Source organism: Formica exsecta, unplaced genomic scaffold (assembly GCF_003651465.1).
Source record: "Formica exsecta isolate Colony F162 unplaced genomic scaffold, ASM365146v1 scaffold245, whole genome shotgun sequence".
Taxonomy (NCBI): Eukaryota; Metazoa; Arthropoda; class Insecta; order Hymenoptera; family Formicidae; genus Formica; species Formica exsecta.
In genome coordinates this window covers 949,720-955,487 of record NW_021849727.1, presented here as the reverse complement: position 1 = coordinate 955,487, position 5,768 = coordinate 949,720, and the positions used below count along the sequence as shown (strand labels likewise).

The following is a 5,768-nucleotide window of genomic DNA, read 5'->3' as shown; positions in this document are numbered from 1 at the left end:
TATATAAAAAAAAAACAATCTGGATCCGAAGAAAAAAAAAAAAAAAAAAAAAGGAAAAAGCGGACTTCCTCCAGCGCACTTTTCGGACAATGTTCGATACACCGCGTCGCGTACACACTCGCGACGACAACAATCAAACACTCGCCGCCACACCCAACGACGCTGCTTGTTGAATTCCACGCGCGTGGTGACGAGCTCCGCGCGTTCGTGCGTACGGCAAAGCGACTGACAAACCAACGAGGTAACTCCATCGGGCCCCGAGAGTGAGGAAGGGGGGGGGGGAGAAAGGGAAGAGGGGACTTCCCTTGCTACGCACGGTATCCTCCCCGCTTTGGAGTACCGCCGGCCGTTAGGGCCGTTTTTCGTGAATCTCGCGTATCCTGCTACACGTCGCAAAGTTCGAGGAAGTCGAAATGAGAGTATAGATGTAGAGCGAGATACCTGATGGAGAGATTCGTGGTTGTTTTGTCCCGCCAGGTGTGTCACTGAGATTGTTAAGATGACACAAGTTGTACCGATATTATTTCTCATTTCGTTTATAGCGTGTCTGAAACTCCCTCGCCGATCGAACGCATCGGATCTTGTCACTCACGGTCCCGTTTTTATCTCGTTTCCGCTTCTACGCCGCAAATTTCAACTATATATGTATTACGATGAATTTCTCTGGACACGTACACGGCAATAGTACGCTTCTACCTGCTCTCGCCTTCCCTCTCTCTTTCTCTTCCTCACTCTCACCCTCCCCTTCCCGATCCCTACTATTACTACGCTCGCACGTGAGGTACACACTGTTTCAGTGGTTCCCAAATCTTTCCGTGTATTGCACATACTGGGAACAAGGAATGCCTTAACGCATAAAGTTAAGCACATTTTAGGACGTACTTCAATTGCCCCAAATGTGCTCAACTTCTACTTCTCTTAAGTTCCCGGCGCCCGAAATATACATACATATATGTGTGTGTGTATGTTACAAAATATTGATAATTTAATACATATACATATATCAAAAATTATTTTTTTTCTGATGTTATGCTTTGTCATGTCAAATTTTAATTATAAATTACTTTGCGAAATAATATCATATACGAACCTCTCAGCAGTTAAATTGATCAACTCCACTGTTTGTAAATTTCTTAATTATAATATCAGAGCACATAAAATTAACATTAATTATGCTTTATAAGCATTACGTGCTAATATAAGCATTACGTGCTTTGATATTAAAATTAAAATTTACCAGATGGAATTAATCGATTTTGGCTTTTCATATAAATATTGAACAGTATCATATATTAAGAATTTTCTAAATTCTTCGCGATTGAAGGATATCGGCAAACTTTAGGCGCGCTTCAATATGTTTTCAAGGCCTCGTAATATAAATCGTTACATTAAAGAAAGATTCGGAGAGACCACTGTTAGATATCAAATGCTCTATACCGGCACCATCGAATTCGGTGGTGCGTGTAATTATTGTGCGTATCGTGCTCGTTATGCTGCTCATCGTCCTTAGCCAGTCCCGGTGCACCGGAAAGCTCGCGACGTAACATTGAGAAACTATTCACATGAAAGATTTAGATTTCGATTTGAAAAAAAAAAATAATTAATCGCATAAATCGCTGATCCCGCGATCTATCCTACATTATATCCCATTTATAACAGTACTCGAATATTCGAGAGTAGTATTACAGGATAGTATATACTTAAATTAAAAGTAATATTAAAATATAAAATTTTTAAGAAATGTCTGTAATATATTCAAATCATTATATTATTAATAAATGATAATATTCTCAGATATACCGTGAGAGATATCTAAAAAAAAAGGCAAAAAATTATTTCTTCTACTATAAAATTATTTCATATCAAAGTCGTTCTTTTGTATAAAGTTTTCGAGTTATACCGAGCAATGCATTCATTCGATCGATGAACGGTCCGTCTCGGACGAGTAATACCTGATTTTATCCTTCGAAAAACCGGTAGGAGACGCGCGAGGAACAGTCAATGGGAATATAATACCTGCCTTACAGGAGTATTCGAAAGGGTGAGCACATGCTCGTTCGTATAATGATATAATAACGCGAATCGCCACGAATGTCATCGCGCTCGTCTCGATTTACAATCAGAAAGTTTAAGTAACGGCGAGCGAATCGGATGACTATGCAGGATGAATCGAATTAACCATTTCCTTGATTTATTCGAACGTATATATTTGGGTATCGTATATATATTTTTAGCTGATTAAAATTACCCGAGTGTTAACTTTGTTCGAGAGCCGCGACTATTTCGAAAATATTATTAGATGTTTCTATAACAATGCATTTTTTTAATTGTTAATACAGAGAAAATAATTGTAAATGAATAGCAAAATTAATAGTAAAATATAAATCATAAAATAAATAACAAAAATCTGATATTTTATGAAGGCGAAGTTTTCTGCAAAAATATTCGAAGGCACAAAATATTCAGAAATAATTTTTGCGATTAACTTAAATGTGTGATGTTCATTCTTTTTCAACGTAATCTTTGTAGTCTGACAAAGAATTAAAAAATGTTAGACAAGTCTATTAGTTTTCGGTATTATTGTGACATAGAATAATCTCAAAAGTGCTTCCGGATCTTTCTAATCTTGAGCTGTTTGTCAACAATATTTGATCGTTTCAGAATTACTCGTTGCAAAATCATGCGTTTGACATTATAGTTTTATCGCGTGATACACCCGTCATACTATCAGTATATCTTTGAAAGATTTATGTTTTCACGCTCATTCTAACACTCTTGCCGGATATTAAATTCACAACGGGAATTAAATTTAGCAATGAATTTTAGCACTTGTCATAGATAAAAAAATTTTACCAAAAATATCAAAATTTGGGGAAAAAGTTTTCTTGTTTTTAATATATATATGTATAAAACTCTCTCTTTTCTACAGTACAAAAAGAAAAAAGGAACCAGCTATTCATACTCATGAATAATTCCGTTTCCCGAGCAATACGACCAAAACTCTGGAACTTCTGGCAACGACTATTATCGTGCATTTAATTATGCTACCGCTGTTGCACTATCGCGTTAATATATACATCACAGACGATGTATGTACTAACGGCTTGTTTATTGCACTTAAGCGGCCGTTTCCTGCCTTGTATCTAGGTATTGCCCCTCGTATATATTCTGTAATGCACATTCCTGTAGCAAAAGAGCACGCATCACTCTCTTCCCTCTCTCTTCCTTCTTCATTAACGTCCATCCGAATGTCCACGTCGCGAAACACGCGTTGTTGTGAATTAAAACGGCAAATTATACAGTGGGTGCAATTTGTTCATCGCGTACTTTCTCTCGGTCGACAGATTCTTTCATTTCCTACAATACACGATACTTAGCGCACTCTGTAAAATAAATATTTTTATTTAATTGTTTGCGAACATAAATAAAGAATATTTCAAAACTATAATCTGTCACTTTTTTATCATTTATTTCTCTCCTCGTTATCAAATTTATTTAATATCGAAAAATGTGTATTCTCCCATAAATTATATATATATATATATAAAATTTAAAAGTATAAATAATAAAATTATTTTTTTTAAGATAATTTTGAATATATTTTAAATTTATATGACTTTTTTATTATAATAGCATAATATTTTTTTAAAAATTGACAAATTTGTAGAGATTATGATCTCTTATTAAATCTTTGACGATAAAAACTCAATTTCGTTTAAATAGTAAAATAGTAAGACACTGGGTGTAAAATCGATTTTATCAGCAATTTGCTCTCAAAAATAGGAGCTAAAATGCCAAGTTTTTCTTAATTCATCGTCGCGCTTTCGCATTCGCGGCATCAGATTCAACGGTATAACGCCATGGATACTTTCTACTCTCATTCATACTTTCTATACATAATCGCCATCCTAGTAGAAATGCCGTTTATCGATCGTATTAATATATTCTGATTTGCGTAAATTTCTTAAAGAAGAATGCAAGAGCGCTGATTCTGGTTTCATAAATCTTTCCTACGGTACTGCGAAGGAAGCCACGAGAGCACGAAGGTCGCGAGTATGTCGTTGCATCGTCATTACCTCGAATACCTCCAAGTGCCTAAATCTCTACAGAACACATGTCATTGCGGGCAACAAATCCAAACGATCGAGTAAAAAAATCTTCTTGACGAAGCCATTCGTATCAAATAAAAAAAATACTATGTATAGTACGAAAAGCAGTGGTCATCGAACGTTAAATTGATGAAATAAGATAAGATCAGATTCGACCTGCGATTTGTTTTGGTTAAAAAAACGTCTTTAAAAAAATAAAAAATAAAATTATTCAAAGAATGCGCAATTAAATTGTAAAATTCACTAATTTTAGTGGATAAGAATCTCTTAATTCATCGTCGCGCTTTCGCATTCGCGGCATCAGATTCAACGGTATAACGCCATGGATACTTTCTACTCTCATTCATACTTTCTATACATAATCGCCATCCTAGTAGAAATGCCGTTTATCGATCGTATTAATATATTCTGATTTGCGTAAATTTCTTAAAGAAGAATGCAAGAGCGCTGATTCTGGTTTCATAAATCTTTCCTACGGTACTGCGAAGGAAGCCACGAGAGCACGAAGGTCGCGAGTATGTCGTTGCATCGTCATTACCTCGAATACCTCCAAGTGCCTAAATCTCTACAGAACACATGTCATTGCGGGCAACAAATCCAAACGATCGAGTAAAAAAATCTTCTTGACGAAGCCATTCGTATCAAATAAAAAAAATACTATGTATAGTACGAAAAGCAGTGGTCATCGAACGTTAAATTGATGAAATAAGATAAGATCAGATTCGACCTGCGATTTGTTTTGGTTAAAAAAACGTCTTTAAAAAAATAAAAAATAAAATTATTCAAAGAATGCGCAATTAAATTGTAAAATTCACTAATTTTAGTGGATAAGAATCATTAATAAAAATATATTACATGTAAATGAAAATTAATATAGTAATAATTATAATATTCTGATTTTGATATCTTTTACATACTTTAATACTTGAAGTTTTCAAATGTCCTCAATTATCTCTAAAGTGTGATACATAAATAAATTTCAATACATAGTATATTTTTAAAGCCTATACATATTCTATTTAAATGTCAATCACAGGAAGTTGTCTAAATAAAGTTGATAAGTTGCATGCAAATATTCGGCGCGCGCCTTTTTACTTTTAATAAAACGTCCATATTTCTCACGCGTTATTATATAAATAAATTTCTAGATGAAAACTCGTCGGTGTGAAATTCGGAAATCCTGTACCGATAGCGATACCAATCACCATAAGAAATACTGCGAGTGAAAGGCGTCAATAATCGGGAGCGTTATAAGGGGCGTTTAAAAAATTCGCGCATACTAGTCTGCTATATATGCGTGGTGCGAGTAAATATCAAAAATGCATAAATTGCATTACTTTTACTTCCTCTCCCGTAAAATAATAAAACTTTGTATCGCGGGTAAACCGATTCTTATTTCTTCAACCATCTCTTCATATATGTATATTCGGAAGCGATGTTATATTTTCGCGTATGTTTGATCGATCGCTCCGGTTTTTTTCTCACGGTCTCTCTTCTCTGGTTATTTTTATTACAGATATATTAGATAGATGTATATATGATTAATATATTACAAAATTGCTTAAAGATGGAAACTTATATCCTCTGATAAGCTTTATCTCAAGAGTATTTTTGAGTTGTAATAATTTAAATTATTTCGATAATTGTTATATATATATA

At 34.4% G+C, this 5,768-nt stretch overlaps 1 protein-coding gene across 9 annotated transcripts in view; it reads right to left on the bottom strand.

The window, feature by feature from the left end:
* LOC115236100 (afadin) overlaps nt 1-5,768 on the bottom strand; it is a 47,416-nt gene that overhangs the window by 41,131 nt on the left and 517 nt on the right. The window contains exon 2 of one of the 9 annotated variants that reach the window (XM_029808300.1): nt 2,963-3,383. The exons of 7 other annotated variants lie outside the window; for them this stretch is intronic. The gene's annotated coding sequence lies outside the window, so the exon portion shown is untranslated. Of the gene's footprint in view, nt 1-441; nt 939-2,962; nt 3,384-5,768 lie in introns of those variants that run through there. One more of the 9 variants, XM_029808301.1, reaches the window with a different exon arrangement.